Raw genomic sequence first — 21,010 nt, 5'->3', positions numbered from 1 at the left:
TTCTTCACCTCTCTTCCTACTACAAAATGGGGCAGAAACATCCTAAAATAAATGAGGCCACATATGGAATGGCCTTTTCTTCTATGGCATTAACTGTGCTCAGGTTATGAATTCTATGCTAGAACCCTTTATTGTTCTATAAATCTACCAAATAATCAGTCATTTAAAAGGAAATACACCCTTTTACATATTAGCATGGTACTATTTGATAATCTTACAATGATCTGTATAGTATGTGGGATGGTGAAGAACCTGAAGATTGCAAGCTGGCAACTGGATGAATATAACACTAGAGTTCAAGTGTAATACTACTAGAGTTACAGGCTAGTGAAACTATGAAAAATTCTCTAGGTAGGTAAATTGAACAATGTGATAAGAGACATACTGAACAAGAGACTCTTGAACAAGAGACAATATGATAAAACATTTGGCCAATGGATATATGGTTATTCGGGTTCCTGGAAGTGGTTGAGAAATCCTCCTAGGAGGAAATTATTTCCTGTCAAGGTGTGAAAAAATAGTGAAACATTTGCTCCAGTTAGTGATTCATTCCACAGCTCTGGCAAGACTGCACCGTCTGTAACTCATGTATCTGTTTGGCTGAATAATGAAAGGCACTTCAGATACTGAGTTGGTGGAAAGAATTGGATAGAAAAAATATTATATTAAGAAGATTCTGGGAAAAAAATCTATTCAATTTAATAATTGAAGCAAATAAGATAACAAGACTAGCTAGTTCATCCACTAAAGTACTTAGCTCTCAAATGGAATGTCACAGATAAATGTAAGTAGAATGGATGGATAATACTTTCCACACCAATATACCTACTGCCCTGAATTAGGCACTATGGATTATCCCTAAGAGACTGAAAAACAAACCCCGATTTTAACATCACATCCTGTTTCGGTCTTTGCAAAAGTGATATAAGGAGGTGGAACTTCCAGCCATGGCCAATGAGAAGACTGACAAGTCCTCTGTTTTAAAAGTAAAGCTGGAAAAAATAAACAGCAGCACCCATTTTAGTATTATAGTACTTGACAAAAGGAATAAACCAAAGTAGGAAGCATTTATGCTTTAAAAACTGCTGAACTGTAAGAACTGAGGGAATCTGTGGCAATTGGCCTGGACCTGCTTACACGTCCTTCCAGGTTGGTAGACACAGGTTCATGTCAGGATGGGGAAAGTGAGACCTGGCAGATTATTTGTTATAGGTAAAAGGAACTTAGTTGATTCAGAGCAGTGAGCAATGTCCATGCCCAGGATCATCATCCATGGATATGACTATTCAGAGGCAACAAGCAAGTGATGGGATACAGCTCATTTTATTAACCTGAGATTATAGTCCATGATTGAAGAGAGAACATTTCTGACTGTGATTTTGTACTTGTGCAATGGAGAAGAAAGAGGGTCCAAGCTATTGACAAATTCCTGGTATATTTCATGGCTATCCACACATGCATAGAAGACTCCAAAGGGCCTAGAAAGAAGTGAAGACTTGAAAATGAGTTGAACATTAAATATGCTTCCCTATTCAAACACAGATCCATTGACAGAGGTGGAAGGATTATTGCCCACATTTTTTTTTTAAAACAACCTCCATGTAGTCATTGGCTTCTCAGTAATTTATAGAAAGCAGAGAAAACCAGAGTAAAGTTAGGTTTAAATATAAAAGCAAATATTATTTAAAATTAAAATAAAACTGAACAGAGACATCAGTAACTGTGCACTACAGGGGAAATAGAATTCACAGACTTAGCAAAGTATTTAAGAAAAGGAATAAGAACAACAAAAGTACAACATGAGATATAGTCAAGGGGCACCTGATTGGCTCCATTGGTAGAGCATATGACTCTTGATCTTGGGGTCATGTGTTCAAGCCCCACTTTGGGTGCAGAGCTTACTTTGAAAATATATAGCCAATAATATTGTAATTTTCTTTTGTATGGTGACACACGGTGATTACATTGAGTGTGGTGAACATTTCATTGTTGAATCACTATGTTATATACTTGAAACTAACATAATATTGTATGTCAACCATAGTTTAATTAAAATTAAAAAAAATAAAAAGGAGCAAAAAAGAAACAAATAGGGCTGCCTGGATGGCTCAGTCGATTAAGTGTCCAGCTCTTGATTTTGGGTCTGGTCATGATCTCACAGTTCATGGGTTTGAGCTCCATGTCAGTCTCTGCACTGACAGTGTGGGGCCTACTTGGGATTCTCTCTCTCTCCCTCTCTCTCTGTCCCTCCCCCACTGATGCCACCTTCTCTTGCTCTCTCTCAAAATAAATAAACTTAAAAAAAAAAAAGAAACCAATAAAACAACAAAGAAAAGTAAACCAAAAGAAAAAAAAAAGCAACAAAAACAATCTTTGGGAGAAAATATCACACTTAAAATATATTAGCAATATACTCAGTTTTCAATAAAAAATATTATGAGATATGGAAATAAATAGGAAATTGTGATCCATACTTAGGAAAATAAGAACAATTTATAGAGACTATCCTTGTTTCCACAGAGATCTCACATTAGCTATTATAAAGATATTGAAATAAAAAGGAAATAAAGTTTAAAGAAATAGTGATAATAATAAATTAATACCTAGAGACCTATTGGGTATTAAAGGAACCAAAGTGAAATTATGAAATTTAAAAGTATGATAATTAAAATAAAAGTTAACTAAGTTTAATCCAATCCAGATGTGTGATACTAGGGAAAAAAAAAAACAAAAAACAAAAAACAAAAAAAACATTCGGTGAACCTGAATACAAATCAATAAAAATTAACCAATTTGAAGAAAAGAGAGAAAAAAATAAAAAACACAAAAATTTGAAAAAAATAAACAGAACCTTAGAGAAAAGTGATACATCACATATTCTAACAATATTTAAGTGACTGAGCCACCCAAATGCCCTTCAATTTCTTGAATGTTAAATATAAGCTTGTCCTAAATCAAACATATATCCACTCAAAAACAGGTACACAAATGTTTAGAATAGCATTATTGACAATGGCCAAAAAGTGCAAACAATGGTCCAAATGTCCACAAACCAGATATCCATACATTTTCGGATGGATAAACAAAATTTGGTATATCTATAATAAATTAAAAGAAACTGAACACCGATACGTGGTCCAACTTGGATAAATCTCAAAAACATTATGGTGAGTGAAAGGACCCATATGCAAAATAATACACTACATCTAATTCCATTTATATGAAAGAGCTAGCAAAGATAAATTTATCCAATTTAATGATAGATATTTAATGATAGATATTTAATAGAAAGAAAGAAGATCAGTGGTTGCCTAGGGCAGGGAGTAGAAGCACAGATTAACTACAAATGAACACAAAGGAACATTTAGGATGAGAAAATATCTAAACCTCTATTGGGCTGATAGTTGAACACTTTATAAATTTATTAAATTATGTAATTGTAAATTTATGATGGATAAACTTTATGTTATGTAAATTATGCCTCAGGGTGTCTGATGGCTCATTCAGTTGAGCATCTGACTCTTGATCTCAGCTCAGGGCATGATCCCAGGGTCATGGGATCGAGCTCTGGATTGGGCTCCACACTGAGCATGGAACCTACTTAAGATTCTCTCTCTCTCCCACTCTGTGCGTCTCCCCAGTTTATGTTCTCTCTCTCTCCCTCAATTAAAAAAAAAAGTAAAAAAAAATTCATTATGCCTCAATAAGCTGTTAAAAATTTCAGTTATGTTTATACGGATTGTATGGTAGAAACTAGGTCTTGCTTCAGAATTTATATGGGCAAAAATTATGTCTTATCAGTAAAAATGTACCTTTGCTCCTTAAAGACTTTATTTTTTTAGAGCAAGTGGAACATTGTTTTTTGATAGGCTATGATTCCTTTTAGAGCAATTTAATATTGGATTTGGGGTAGTTGAAGTGTGTTATTGTAATAATTTTTTGACCATGAAGGGGTCAAAAGATAGAGATTAAAATTTGGTGACAATGTGTCCAAAGCCAGCAGTAACAGGCTCTTCCTTTGTCAAGAAAAAAAGAGAGATCCAGGGAGAACTATATTCTCACCTTAAACACTGATCTTAAAAATATATTGCTACCAGAGGAAATAAATTATAAAATGCAACAGCACTATAACTATGGTCTTTGATGTGTTTAGTATTAATACATGTTTTATTTCCTTTTGGTTCTTTTTAATTATAATGGAGGTCCCCTTTATTTCTAATGGCCTGAGGTCATGGAAGGTGACAAATTCACTGTTACAACAGATTTTTATTTTCTATGATTAGAGATGCAGCATAGGAAAAATTGGAAAATTTGAAAAAATCATTTACATGATTTGTTATTGTATTAATATAGACAAATCTAGGCATGAGTGACATATAATTTCTAAGATCTCAATATATTAATAAAACAATGGTTAACTTTGCTCTGCCACTGGGTGATGTCTCTTCCTCTGTGTAGATAAGTCACCTAGAACACATGTTCTCCAAGAGTGCCATGTAGTTGAAAGAAAGAACAGAAAACCTCTTATGCATGATTTTATGCCCCAGGCTTGGAAAGGGTATATATTACTTCCATCAACATTCTACTGGCCAAACACTGTCCTAAGGCTACACAATAGCAATAGAGACTAGCATCTGTGAGAGTATTAAGGAAACAAAAAGTGTATTGTTGAATGAGAACAATTTAAGTCACAGCTACCTTAGAAAAATGTTTGCTTTCAAGATATATGTATCCAAAAATAATTTAAAATTTAACATTTTGGCTGTACATTTAGAATATAAATAATTAGCTGTGTCGTGTCAAAGACTCTTTAATAATAAAACATGCTGATCCTGAGATCCTCCTTCATGCACATATAAACAGATATCTCACGTGGTGCCCTTGGGTTCCTTCCTCAATAAGTTTTGGGAATTCCCTAGTAATATTTATAGCTCAACAAACTCTACCAGTTTGCTGTTACTTTTCCCTAGTACTGATGCACAGAATCTTTGGCTGCTTCTGCATTCTTCATTATTCTTTTAAAACCTTTCTTGTTACTCATGATTTCCTTCTGTAAGTCATGCATTCCCTCAGCCCTAATTTGGTTTCTGGACAGAGCAATTCCCTTTCTAGAAAACTTGCCAAGGGGCGCCTGGGTGGCGCAGTCGGTTAAGCGTCTGACTTCAGCCAGGTCACGATCTCGCGGTCCGTGAGTTCGAGCCCCGCGTCGGGCTCTGGGCTGATGGCTCAGAGCCTGGAGCCTGTTTCTGATTCTGTGTCACCCTCTCTCTCTGCCCCTCGCCCGTTCATGCTCTGTCTCTCTCTGTCCCAAAAATAAATAAAAACGTTGAAAAAAAAAAAAAAGAAAACTTGCCAAAAGTCCATGTAAGTCCTTACAGGTGCTTTAACAAAGGTGCACTAAAAACCTAAGAGAATAAAGAAGTACTAAGCCGAGGATAACCTAACTTGCCCCTGGGTTCAAATTTGGTTTGAACCAAATTTCCAAATCCCACACTCACTCCCTGCTTAGCTACGGCTGGGTATGATCATTGGGAGAAAATAGCTCCCTCTCCAGGCCCACTCTCCTTGTCCCTTCATCTTGTTTTCCAATTTTCCTTACCTCTTGTCATAAAAGACATTTTATGCCTTCACTTTACTCTTTGAACACTATTCTATGCTAATACTCTACATTAAATAAAATGTAATGTTCACTCTTATATTGGCAAAAATATTTGATCACATAGGTTGTAAAAGTGTTTTTTGATTCACTGCTATTCTTAATAGATTAAGAAAAGAAAAAAAAAATGTTTAATCTGTTCGCAATGTCCGTGAAGGAAATCAACACGTTTATACATATACATATACATATACATATACATGTACATATACATATACATATACATGCATATACATATATATGTGTCTATACACACACATATATATACATATATATGTGTATATATATATGACACATATATATACATATATATATGTGTATATATGTATATATATGTCTATATATATATGTCTATATATGTATAGACACATATATATATACATATATATTTGTATATATTTGTAAGAGTAAAATGTTGCTTGGGTGCCTACTGGCTCATTTGGTTAAGCCACCTTCTCTTGATTTTGGCTCAGGTCATGAGCTCACTTCATGGTATTGGAGTCCCATGTTGATCTCTGCACTGGGTGTGGAGCCTGCTTGGGATTCTGTCTCTCCTCTCTCTCTGCCCCTCCCCTGTTTGCACTCTATCTCTCAAAATAAATAAAATAAACGTTTAAAAAAATAATGAAAAGTTGCTACTTCAAAATGTAAAATATATTCAACATAATTATAAGAAAATATATTTGAAATGATTGATCATTGAACATTAAGTGAAGATCTTGAACAACAAGATTATTTGATGTTACAAAATTAATAAAACAAATGATCAGATGACATCAATATGAAAATCTAACTCTTATGGATTATATATCAAGCATCAAGTGTAATATTGAAAAATATTTCATTTGTATATTGATTGACATGTGCTTAAGAAATTCCAATGGGGATGCTGCATGGCAAAGGTCCCTAATAAGTTAAATCATATCACGTGCTATGTATATACTCATGGTTGAATGAATGGTTCACCTAACAACAACCCCAGTCATCAATATTCTGAATATGGTATAGTGAACATTATAAAAATGTTAGCGTTACCGATTAAATGATACACTTAGAATCAGTCTTTTATTGTTGTTTATAAATAGCTTCATCAAGAAAATAAACAGCTAGTTAAAGTACATTTTTTGATAGATAATTTTAAATAATATTTTAGATATTTATTTTCAGAAAAATAAAATTAAGCAATGGTGTATTTGGTTATTTTAGTCATTGGATCTTTTTAGTTGTATTGCATCTTAAGAGCCATATCTCAGGGTTGACAAGTAAATTTTTTCCTTGAGTACTTTTTTCTCAAAAGTTGTAACGAAGTTTAAAACAATAGCTATTTTGTTTGAATACTTACTTTATATTTTGAATATTACAGGGACCTTGCATATACTTTATCAGATAAATCCTGTTATCTGGTATTTGAACACTAGTTATGTATATTAATGCTCAATTTCCCCTACTGAAATCACCATCTGAATATAATTTAGAACTTAAGTGAGAAGAATATTTAATTTTCCCCTAGGAAATTATATAATTCTTCCTTTTCCAACACACTGAAAGCTCCATATCATAGTATTCACAGTAATAATTAGTTAAAAATCTGGTTTTGGTTTTGATCATAGCTATTAATTTTAATAATATTTAACCGAATTATTTAATCTCATCAAAACACAATTTCTCTATCTAGAATTTATTAATAATAATATACAACTGTTGGAGATTTGATGGGGATTGAATTAGAAACTTTATATAATAGGGTTTTATAATTTCAATGATCTATTCAAATATTAGTAACTAGCACATTTGTAACAGTGTAAATGATTTGCTATGAATTAGCTTTCAGTGTACTGAAGTCCATTCTGAATGTCTGTTTTTATCAGTAAAATTTTATTGAATGCAGTCAGGCCCATTTGTTTACACAGTATCTATGGCTGCTTTCTCCCTAATATCAGAGTTGAGTAGTTATGACAGAGATCATATATAACTTGCAAAGCTGAAAATATTTACTCCTAGGCCAAGTAACCGACCGTCGATTTATGAAATTAGTTACATAAATGTGTTTTTGCTATCATGACTGTTTTAATTGAAAATGTTATTTACTTTTTAATTAATTAATTAATTAATTAATGTTTGAGAGAGAGAGATCATGAGTGTAGAGGGAGAGATTAGAGAGAGAGAATCTTAAGCAGGCTCTATATCATGACCTGAGCTGAAATCAAGAGTCAGACACTTAACTGAATTGAGCCACCAAGACACCACTAAGGTTTTATTTAAATTCTAGTTAGATAATATACAGTGCAACATTAGTTACAGATGTACAATATATTGACTCAACATTTAAATTAAGCAATAATGTTTTGTAAAATACTGAAACTTCAAAAATTATGTCCTATTTTTATAAACCTTAATCATTACATAGTCTATACTTAAATTCTTTCATTGTTTACAACATATGGCCCAAATATCACTATGTCAATTAGCATGTATACATTCTGAACTGAGTAAATATTTAAACATTTTGTTGTTGTTAATATAGAAGAGAAGTATTGTTTTTTTTCTCTAGTTTCACAAGCAGGGAAGTCACTAAGTTTAAAATATATATACATATTTTACATACTACATATATATCATATCATTCATATATATTTTTTTCTTGGATTTTTTAGTAAACAAAGACTTTGATTTCTTTATTTATTTTATCAATATTATTTCCTAATTCTATTACTAAACTTTTTGGAATCATTCACCCTATGTGCCCTGGTCTTCTATAAAAATATAGTACAGTCAGTTCTGCTATAACACAAAATATGTGTTTTTATTCAAAATTGTGCATTAACATAAGAGAGCTAATGGGCTTATTACATATATGTATATATACATATACAATGTTTATTGATCAAGACACTAGAAAACTTAGTAACACACATTTTAAAAAGAGAAAACACTAATAAAAACAATTTTACATGTGTTAAATTGTAAGATGATGTATGTAGCATAACACATGTTGTAAACCTACGGTTGTAAAGGATGCTTGGGTTGTGTGTGTCTATATAAACTCAGTTATGTGCAGTTTTGAACATGTTCCTTATTTCCCACAGATGAAACAATAGATAAGCAAATGTGAAATCTGCATTGTGTTAAACTTATTCCCTAACACATCAACCGTCTCAGAACAAATTTGTGTTTGTAAGCAAGTGTTACAGCCAAGTTTACCATGCATGGAGATCATTTGTTAATCTGTTCTTCATCCATGCTGGTAAATCATAATAAATCATCTAGATGTGAACATCTTTTGTCCTTTCCTAAGACGACAGTCTGAGAAAAATTCTAGGTTAATTCTTGACCCAGATACTATCCAGTAGCTAAATTATCTCCCAAGCAGAATAAATACTCAAAATAAATGCTCAAAATTAACAAGAATGAGAATGACAAAAACTTTGCCACGATCATGGGCTTCTGGAAGACCTAATCTCTAAGGGTAAAAATCTTTACAGCCAAACAAAGTAAACCTCTTTTGTTATAATTTAATTGCCTTTGTATATGATCACAGATTATTTGAAATGGTTTATTTATTTGGAGTAATAATTGCAAAGTTATATGATTTATTTAAAATAGTAATTATACATTTAATTTATTTCAAAAATAAATATTTGTTTACAAAAGTTTATTACCTGAAAACTTAATATATCAATATCTTGGGGCGCCTGGGTAGCGCAGTCTATTAAGCGTCCGACTTCAGCCAGGTCAGGATCTCGTGGTCCGTGAGTTCGACCCCCGCGTCAGGCTCGGGGCTGATGGCTCAGAGCCTGGAACCTGTTTCTGATTCTGTGTCTCCCTCTCTCTCTGCCCCTCCCCCGTTCGTGCTCTGTCTCTCTCTGTCCCAAAAATAAATAAACGTTGAAAAAAAAATTATATCAATATCTTATAAAACTCATATAAAGTTAGTGTAAAAGAAAAAAAATCTGGCTGACATTGTGCCATTAGTTACAAAATCTGGAAACTTTTCCAGTCTCCTCATATTAGCCTCAAATTTGTTCTCCCCAAATAAAATTTAGACAATGAAAAGAATTATACATAATCAAATTAAATGATTTTAATAAAAATAGGTCTATAGCTCAGATCAGTGCCCATTTCTCCTTCTGTTTATTATAAACACAGAAGGTCATTTGGAATACTAATTGCTCCAAATTTCACTTGTCTTAAATCCTTTTCATGGAATGTTACATTTTGCATTAAACACAACATGAATGTATTTTCTGTTTTGGCTAAAAGCTCTGAAGAATCTGTTGGTATGATTATTAGAGACTGGGCCTTTGAAAAGCCCGGGTCAAGGGACATGCCTGTGTTCTCTGGGTTCCATGCTCTGCATGATGCTTATCACCTCCACACAACCATGACCACTTGTATTTTTTTTTTTTTGAGAGAGAGACTTTGCCAACACTTTGAAATTGAACCAAGATTGCGAATTTTTCTAAAGAAATACATACAATGTATGTCTTTTAATTTCTGGTTGCTGCCAAATCAAATAGGTTACTATAATGTTTTATCGTGGTACGAACAGTAAGGCCTATTCCTTAATATTGCTATACAGTCAAAGATTTTATTTAAGGACATTAAAACAATGCATATTCAAAAATATGCAAGGCATGTATTTAAGTGTAATCAAATGATTTTTTTTGGTTTAGTCTACGCTGCTTAAAAATATTCATAACAGCTTTTCACCCCAATGTATCTAATTATAAGGTTTTTTACATGCTCTATACAGATATTATACATCAAGATTAAAAATTTTATTACTTCCATATGAGATATTGTTATTATATTAAAACTAATATAAAATATTTAAATTTCTAGAAAATATAGCTAAAATACAAAGCTGCAAAGAAGCTTATATCTTTAATATAAACCTATAATTAGATATTCAATTATATATACATAAAAATATTTCATAATCTTTCTGCAAATGAGAAAATAATTACTTTTTTAATTATAAGGTGTCTTTGCAAATTATAATATCTACATTAGGGATTAAAATTAATATTTGTTCCAAACCATTTGGCAAATTACAAGTTCACAGACTTGTGCTTATCTAGCTATATACCTGATTGGAGAATTTATTATAACATACATGTTATTTTATTAAAACAAATTACAAAGAAAAAAGATTCAGAGATACACTACAGAGATACACTAAGTGTCTCTTAATTCAGAGGCACTGGTTTGTATTTTAAGAGTTCTAAAAAGTATTGAAGTTTATGTGTATTTCTTCACCGAATTAATGCCAAACAGTAAATAATTTTCTGTAATTTAAAATCCAACATGGTTAGTTACTCAATATGCATAATTTATCAAAGTTTTTTGAATAGAAAATAAATTTAGAAATCACTACTATGATATTTGGGACATCAGCTGATACTGATGTGGCCGTAAAACTCTGGTAGGACTGATAAGATGTGACATCAGAAGTATTCTAATCAGCTCTATGCTTATGAGTTGATACTTTAAATCAATGGTAACTTCTTGAATATTAAAAACTAGCTATTACCAATAACTTGATTAACAGAAAGGCCAGTGGATATTTAGTTGTTTTTGGCTACCCACACAATTTTGGTGCACACAAGGACACTTTTCAGAAGGTAAAGGATTACTATTAATGACTATGGTGGGGTATCAGGAATAGCCGGGACTGTCCTGTGTTGAATAGGTATAATGTCTTCCTATTTAGATGTCGAATGAGGAGTACTGCACAAGACACCTCACAAACCATAATTCTCTATACCTTGAAGAATCACCTTGATGGTTATCTATAGCTATTAAAATTTTGAGTTTATTTGTTTCAAAGAATTTTTCCCAGGTTTATTGAGAGATAATTGACAAATACAATTATAATTTATTTTAAGTATAAAATGTGATAATTTGTTGTAAGTATACATTGTGAAATCATTACTATAATCAAGTTAATTAAAACGTTTATCACCTCATTGTTAGTGTGTGTTTTGTTTTTTTGTTTGTTTTTGTTTTTGGTGAAAATGCTTAGGATTTATTCCCTTGGTAAATTTCAAGTATGCAATATAGTACCTTTATTAACTATAGTCACCATGTTCTACAATAGATCCCCAAAACTTGACACTTTTTTTTTAAATTTGGCTGAGTCACATTTATGGTGAAATGAGATCAATGCTAACATAGATGTTAAACAAAATGGTGCTTATTATTGCTGTTTAGCTGTTATGAGCCATCAAAGTATTTTTTCCAAGAGTTATTATGACTTACCTGGTTAATTATTTTACATTTGCTCTCCATTTGTAATTTCTAGCTAATTTTGTCTTCTAATATTGATTTCTGTAATAATTACCATGGCCATCTTATAAGAAACTTCAATGCTCTTTATCTAATACAGGACTGATGGGAAAAACCAACTCTCCTGTGGATTTTTCTTCTTGTTATACTCTCTTCCTAATTACTCATAATAAATCCTATCATTTGGGAGACAATATATGAGCAGCTTTCCTGAATGAACCATTTCTCATACATGAGCACATTAGATTTTCCTGTACTTTATTTGATGGTAAAACTTCTATTTAGTCAAGTTCAGACTTTTTAACAATCCATTTAAATGTCATAGGTGAATGGCTGTAGAAAAAAACATAATGTGTATTAGAATGTGTGTGTATAAGCTTTCTATTGAAATAAAACTAACATACAAACATGTGTAAATTGTACAGCTAAATATATTGTGAAGAAGTGAGCCACTATACGATGAAGAAAAAGAATTTTACTGGATTCAAAAGAGCCAGAACACTTACATTAGCCCACAGCTGAGCAAGGTCAACTAACATAGGGCCTGTTTTTAATAAAGTGCTGAATATCTCATGTAATTTATTGAATACTGTTCTGAGAGTGAGAAACAGAATGGCTCTATGGGTACAGAAGGGTTCTAAGTGTATGGCTTGTTCACTCTTGCGATGGCACGGCTGATGCCGCTGCCCAGTGTCACTGCAGAGTATCACAGGGCATATTGCTACCCAGGGAAAAAATCCAACTTGAAAATTCCAAGTACGGTTTCTACTGAATAACCTATCACTTTTGCATGGTCATAAGGTTGAAAAATTTCAAGTTGAACCGTCTTAAATCAGGGACTGTTTTGAGATTCTGGTTGTGCCAATTAGTTCCCCTTTATGAGTAGCTGATACATTCCAAACCCAGCCACTTCCCTCGTCAGGCGCTCGTGCCCTGTACCATTGTGAGCCAGTCCATCACTGTGTGTCAGTGCATCAATCCTAGTTGGCCCAGGGTCAGTTACCAGGACCAGGCACAACTGGAGACATCTCCTATGTACCAGAGTGCTGACAGTTTACAAAATAACCAGTCTTCCGAGATGCCACAAAACCTAGTTAATCCTACCGCACTTGCCAGACATACGCTGTCCCCTACAGATCCAGCTTGCTATTATCTTGTCTCTGGGTGCAATGTCTACGTGGCTCTGCTTGCCAGCTTTCTCTCACTTGGAATTGTAAATAAAAAAAATCTGCTCTCCAGCTATCCCAGGGCCAGTGTGTTATGTCTCACCATCAACAGATCTTTAGATGGTATAAAATGATATGATTATGTGTAAATATAGTTTACCCTTTCCTGAATTTTAACATCTTTTTAATGTTTATTTTTGAAAGACAGAAACAGCATGAATGGGGGAGGGGCAGAAAGAGAGGGAGACAGAATCCGAAGCAGGCTTCAGGCGCTGAGCTGTCAGAACAGCTCTGGAAGCCGGGCTGGAACTCACAGATTGCAAGATCATGACCTGAGCAAAAGACAGAAACTCAACCGACTGAGACACCCAGGAGCCCCTCTTGTATTTTATTTTAAAGATACACTAAAATTTACTTGTATTAAACTACTGATGAATGTTTTGGTTGTTTTTATTTGAACTAATTACAAATAATTTTGCTAAGCATTTTCTTTACATATCATTTTAGTGCTCATGCACATACGTTTTCTATGGTATACACCTGGTAGTAAGCTTTCTACTTCATATCACCTTTAATAGAAAATGTCAAACAAGTAGGCTTTTTTTTTGGGGGGGGGTGGGATTCATGCCAAGTGCAGAGCCCAATGTGGGGCTTGAACTCACGACTCTGAGATCAAGACTTGAGCCAAGATCAAGAGTTGGATACTTGATCCAACTGAACCACCCAGGTGTCCCCTCTCCCTGCCAAACAAGTGGGTTTTTAACTAATTGTCAACCACATAAGCACAAGGTGATGGTTGTTATTGCTACCAATCATCTTGTAGTCACAATTTCATTAATTTCAACCATTCTCAAGGGGTAACTATTAGAATCTCATATTAGTTTTAATTTGCATTCCCATAATGGCTAATGCTATTGTGCCACTTTTCATATTTTTATATTTGTTTATCATTTATGAAGTACATTTCAAGTCTGTCAATCACTTTTCTCTTGAGATTTTGCCTTTTTCATATTATTTCATAGTTCCTTCTATATTGAAGGTAAAGCTTCTTTGATGGGTATGTGTTCTACGATTATGTTCTTTCCCTCCATGGCTTACCTTTCATTCTCACATTGGTATTTAATAATGAATGGAAATTCTTCTTTAATGTAGGCCATTTTTTTTGTTTGTTTAAAGCTCCCTTTTTGGTCTCATTTAAAGAAATATAATCTTCCTTCAAGATCTCTAAAACTATCCTCACATTTTACCTTCTAGAAAATTTATCATTTTAATTTTCAAATTTATAACTATGGCCTATCAGGAACTGATTTTTTTTTTAATTAAACCATACACAAGACAGGGGTATATATTTTTTTGTTTTTCCCCTTTGTTGAAACTTAGATAATTCGGCATCATTACTGAAAGTACTTTCTTTATTTCTATGTAATGCTATTTTTGTTATAAAGCAGTATATTTACATGTTTTTTTTAATTTTGGACTACCTATTGATATGATATAGTTGTTTATTTTTGTTCAGTATGATAGTGTTTCAGTACAATAATTTATGTTATGTCATGATATCCAGTAACATAAACACATCAATGTCTTTCTGCTTTCTGTTTCTCTTTATTGTTCTTGTTCAGATCTATTTAAAAATAAATATATAAATTGACTTAATTTCTACAAAAATAACTGAGGTTATTATGGAATTCTATTCAAACAGTAGTTTAAAAGATTTTACATTTTTATAATTTTAAGTATTAAAGTGCTCATATTTAGTCTTTTATGGCCTTTTAAAAGATTATTTTATATGGTTCAACTTAATAATTTCATTGATTTGAATCTTTAATTTCTCACACTGGTGTCTATAAGTTCCGTGTAGACATCTCCTATATTTCTTGCCTTATTACACTGGTTGGGTTTCAGGTCAAAATTGAATAGAAATGTTGACAGTGGTCATTCTACTCCAGACACAAAGCTTTGCACATTTTTTATATTAATACGTTGTTTAGTGTAAGTTTTTCTATGTCTCTTTTAACAAATTGATGTCGAATGTCATAAAATACTCTTCTTTATATGTTTACATGATCTTTTATATCTCTCTTCTTTTTTCTTCTACTCTATTGAATTATGTTTTTTTTTAATTTAAACATTTTTTTTAAGTTTATTTGTTTATTCTGAGAGAGAGCATGAGCAGGTGAGGGACAAAGAGAGAGGGAGAAAGAAAATGCCAAGCAGGTTCTGCCCTCACAGCGCTTAGCCTGATGTGGGGCTTGAACCCATGAACCTGCGAGATAATGACCCGAGCTGAAATCAAGAGTTAGAGGCTTAACCGACTGAGCCACCCAAGTGCCCCGTATGTTGGTTACTTTTTAAATGTTTATTTATTTATTTTGAGAGAGAGAGAGAGAGTAAAAACAGAGAGAGGAGAGAGAGAGAATCCCAAGCAAGCTCTGTACTAACAGTGCAGAGCCTGAGGTAGGGCTCAAACTCACCAACTGTCATATCATGACTTGAGCCAAAATCAAGAGTTGGCAGCTTAACCAACTGAGCCACCCAGATGCCCCGATTATTTTTTAATAGTAAATAACACATTCCTGGAGTTAAGTTGGTGAGGATGTATTTTTCGTCTTTATATAACTATTTCGGTTTGCTAAATTTTTTTTGAGGATTTTGCATTCATTGATATTCATGGTATTAAATTTTATTTTGTACTGTCACATTTGGTGTCACATTTGGACTGTATGATATACTGACCTAAAACATTTTAAAAAATATTTCTGCTTATTTTATTTTTTTCTGGATGATTGATGGCTATCATTTCCTCTTTAAAATTTTAGGGAAAGACATTAGCTCTGGTGACACTATCTGAACTTCATTATGAATTTTTTTGGGGGGAGGAGGAATGGATTTTAAATTTAAATTTAAATGTCTTTAGTAGTCATAGGATACTCAAAATTTCCTATATTTTCCCATGTCAGTTGTGATAAATTAAATTTTTAATTTTTTTTAATGTTTATTTATTTCTGAGAGAGATGGAGAGAGACAGAGCATGAGTGGGGGAGGGGCAGAGGGAGACAGAATCTGAAGCAGCTTCCAGGCTCTGAGCTGTCAGCACGGAGCCCAACACGGGGCTCAAACCCATGAACTGTGAGATCATGACCTGAGCTGAAGTCAACTACCTAACCGACGGAGCCACCCAAGTGCCCTATAAATTAAATTTTTATCCAAGATTTGATAAGTGTGTCTAACTCATCACAAGTTGAAGTTTATCAGCAGAAATCTTATCTTGTAATCTTTTTACCATAAACAGCATCTGTAATGATACACGTTTTTTAAATTTTTCATTTCTCATATTTTACTTTAATAATTTAACTACTTCTTTTAGCAATTTTAATAGTGCTTTAATAAATTAATTGTTTTAATTAAAATTTTGTTTTGAGACAGTGCAAATGGGGGAGAGGCAGAGAAAGATGGGGACAGAGGATCTGAAGTGGGCTCTGTGCTGACAGCAGCAAGCCCGATGTGGGGCTTGAACTCACGATCTGTGAGATCATGACCTGAGCCAAAGTCGGGCACTCAACTGACTGACCCACCCACGTGCCCCATATTAAGTATATATTCCATGGTATATATTTTCTATGTCATTAATCTCTCTCAAGAGATTTTTACTTCCTGAGTTCACTGTCTCGCATAGATAAATAAAAAACCTCTTAAAGTTTCTTTCTCTCTTTCTTCAGAATTTCTCATTTGTCCTCTTAAATTCTTCATCCATAGTCTTTAAAGAGCACTTTTAATAAAAATCAATCATGCTCAAAATTATTTGATGGCTATGTATTGTATGTTACATCTTAGCTTGACTTATGAGACCTCCAGCTACGCCTTAACCATCTGACACCCCTGCGGCATCATTTGCTTTGTCTAGCCACCTAACATGACTTAACTAGATACTTATCATTAGCTTACATGTTTTCTTGCCTTTCATACCTCCAGAAACCACTTTCTTCCTGTTTGGCCTAACACACACGTGTTCTGTTAGTCTGAGTCTCAGCTTTCCCTGACTTCTTTGGACTGAAGGTAGTACTCTGCACCAGGCTTCTGTAGCGTTCTACAGATATGTATCATTTCAGTACTAATATTTGTACATCATTTTCAAATTTTCTTTTCTGAATTACCCAGCAGGTGTTGAATTAAATTTACCTCTCTCACGCTAGCTTTCAGCAAATAGCCTGGACAATAGGGCAGTCTCCCTAAATGCCTAAGTGAATTAACAGATGAATGAATTTTAGAATTAGAATGTAGGGAAAATACCAGTATTGCGTGTTGTTACATTCGTTTTTTTTTTTAGAAATGAAAAGTGTCTTTTAAAGATTTTATGACATTCTCTGGAATCATTAATAAACTTTAAATTGGATGGAAATTTCAAATTTTCAAATTACTTTTAGTTTAAGCTGGATATTTCCTGAAGATATACTATAATTCCTAGATTAAACAGCCCTTAAAATATAATATATATAGTCTTATATATTTATATTGATGTAAAATTTGTTTTATAGATTATATTTATATGTGAATAATATATATGCATATCTATAAATATATTAACATAAGATGTATAAATATGTAATGGTATATTATTTTAAATATATAACATGTAAATATATATAACATAATGCATTTTTATAAAATAAATACATAAAACATATTCTATCTTCTACATATATAAACATACAAAGTTTTTATATTTACATTTTATATAAAAATAGAAAACATATTTGAAATTTTATAACATATATTATTTCTATGAAGTATTTCACTTATTGGTAAAATCTAGCTCCACATAGATTTTAGAATTATTGTTTTTATCCCTTATTTTAATTGTATACATTCAAAGAGGGCCTTGTGGTTAGTAAAGCTCATAGAGAAACCATAGATCCCTATGTGTGACTTATAATGAAAAGCTGATTATTTTATTCAAAAGGCTCCATTTATTAGTGACTGCCTGTCTTTCCATGAACTGATAAAAATAATTTGTTAGACTTGGAGCACCTGGGTGGCTCAGTTGGTTAAGCGTACACCTTTGGTTCAAGTAATGATCTTGCGGTTTGTGAGTTTGAGCCCGGTGTCAGGCTCTGTGCTGACAGCTAGCTCAGGGCCGGGAGGCTGTCTTTGGATTCTGTTTCTCTCTCTCCCAAAAATAAATAAAAAAACCATAAAAAAACAAACAAACAAACAAACAAACTTGCTAGACTTAAACTAGAATGTGGGTTATAGGAAACTACAGAACTACAACTAACAAATACTTAAGGTTTTCAATAATAATTTTACTTTCTTATAGGTTAGACTCTGATAACCAAGAACATGAAAAAATATAATATGGGCCAAATGTATTTAATTTAGAGATTTCTTTTCTACAACTTGTTTTACTGGTTTCTGTGTGTGTGTGTGTGTGTGTACATTTTTTAATGCAATTTTTTTTTAACACTAAAGACCTAAATCACCTTTTTTCTTACTGCATTGCCGCCTATAATATTTCAGATAAACACATCCAGGAATCAAGGTCAGCTTTTTTTACTGAAACTATAATTATGTCATCTTCAATTTTTAGCAAAAAGCTTCTGTTTGAGTGCACCGTCCTATTATCTGTGTGCTCCATTAAAGATTGAATGTTATGTCTCATCACAACAGCAACCATAATTCATTCAACCTGTTTTTACTTTTTTCCATTATGATTAGCATGGACATTTTTCCCTTCTCACTCTCCATTTCATTTTTATTCCAATATCATGATATTAACTAATCAAAATATTCTAGACTTAAATCAAAGCTTTATTTTAAAAAGTAGGTTATACACTGGCTCTTTAATTTTTGAATCAAGCTTCATTTCTATTCTCTTTTAAAATAAAATACAAAGAGAGAGAAAGAGATCAGACTATCATTTAATTATTAAGGGTACCAGTGGAGATGTTTTTTTTAAAAATTACACAAATATTAGTTTAAAAATAAAAAAAAATAATAATTAGAATACACATTTGTGCTTACACATTAGTGTTCTACTGAAATCAACTGCCTTGATAATTTTTGCCTTCACCTCAATATAATATGGTCCTAGGTTAGTGTCTTCATCCCTCAACCAAGCATAAAAAAATATTTGATTCATCTTGTCTCAGATTATACTATTTTTGCCCTCAGTCATGGAATCTCAAAAACTGACGGCCTATTTCATCTCTCTTCTCTACAAATAAGTAGAGTATTCCAGTAATTCATATTTTTCTAGTACCCCAAAGGTGACTGCTTCGATTAATACATTATAAACTACACTAAAATTATGAACAACTTCGTAATAATGTTTTCACCGGTAATCTACTCACATGTAGATGTGATATGAAGATATGATGTGAACCTCACTATGGCCAATATTTTTACTAATTCGAAGTCTTAAAATGCCAATGTTGGGGCACCTGAGTGGCTCAGTCAGTTAAGCATTTGACTCTTGATTTTGGCTCAGATCATGATCTCATGGTCATGGGATCAAGCCCCACGTGGGGCCCCATGCTGGATTTGGAGGTTTGGGATTCTTTTTCTCTCTCACTCTCTCTTGTGTATCTCTCACTCTCTCTCTTCTCTCTCTCTCTCTCTTCTCATTCTCTCCCTTTGCACCTTCCCCACTCATTTACACACTCTTTCAAAAAAAATGTCATTTTTAAGTCAAGTAGTAAAATGTTCTATTTACATTTACTAATGTATTATACTCTTTATAATTTATTGATTCATATTTTGACGTTAGCAGAGTGTAGTAGAAAGGTCTTGGAATTGATCTTAAAGCTTCATGTTAATGCAAGCTCCTACTTACTAAGAAGTTGATTTAAGGAAATTTACTTACATTTTTTAGATCACAGTTTTTTCACCATAAAAGAAAGCCGGGGTGGGGCGCCTGGGTAGCTCAGTTGGTTGAGTATCCGACTTCGGCTCAGGTCATGAACTCACAGTCCATGAGTTAAAGCCCTGCTTCGGACTCTGTGCTAATAGCTCGGAGCCTGGATCCTGCTTCAGATTCTGTGTTTCCCTTTCTCTCTGAACCTCCCCTGCTCATGCTTTCTCTCTCTGTCTCAAAAATAAATAAAAACGTTAAAAAAATTAATAATTAAAAATAAGAAAGCCAGGGTATGGATTTTATTTTGGCCTTTGTAACGATTTTGTTCATTGTTATAAATATCTTTCCATAAATGTTGGTAGATCTGTTCTACCATCAATTTTGTGACACCAGGTGGGTATCGTACAATTAAATTCAATTTGACAGTAACTGTATGAAGTCCAAACCATACAAGTTAAGGGTAAAGTCTGATTTCCATTGCCTAAAAACTTTTTTGGTAAATGCAATAGTTTTCCCTCTGGCTAATTTGAACATCTTTTCTCTCTTTGGTGTTTTCTACTATAAGTCAAGCTGTGGATTTTCTTTTAGTTTTATCCTCTTCTTTTACATAGCTTTTTTTTCCCTATGTGTGTGTGTGTATATACACATATATATATATATATATATATATATATATATATATCTGTTTAACATACACTGGACTTTATTATTTTATCTGCTATGTCTCTTAACATGTCTTTTATATCTTTTATCTGCTCTGGATATTCTGGTACATTTCTTCAGATCTGATTTCTAGTTCATTTACTCTCTTTCCAGAATGTCTAAAATATTTTTTTAATCTACTTGTTGAGTTTTTAATTCCAATAAGCACATTTTATCATTTCTGAAATATCATTTTGGATTTTTTTGTCACATCTACCTGTCCCTTTAGACAAGCTCTAATTACTTATTCATTCTTTTGTTCCAAAGTTTATTTTTGTTTATTTAAATATTGTTTGTTTGTTTGTTTTTTGAATTTTATAATGCATATCTCATAACTCCAATGAC

This window comes from Prionailurus bengalensis, chromosome B1, assembly GCF_016509475.1.
Source record: "Prionailurus bengalensis isolate Pbe53 chromosome B1, Fcat_Pben_1.1_paternal_pri, whole genome shotgun sequence".
Taxonomy (NCBI): domain Eukaryota; kingdom Metazoa; phylum Chordata; class Mammalia; order Carnivora; family Felidae; genus Prionailurus; species Prionailurus bengalensis.
Note: the sequence above shows the minus strand (reverse complement) of the source record.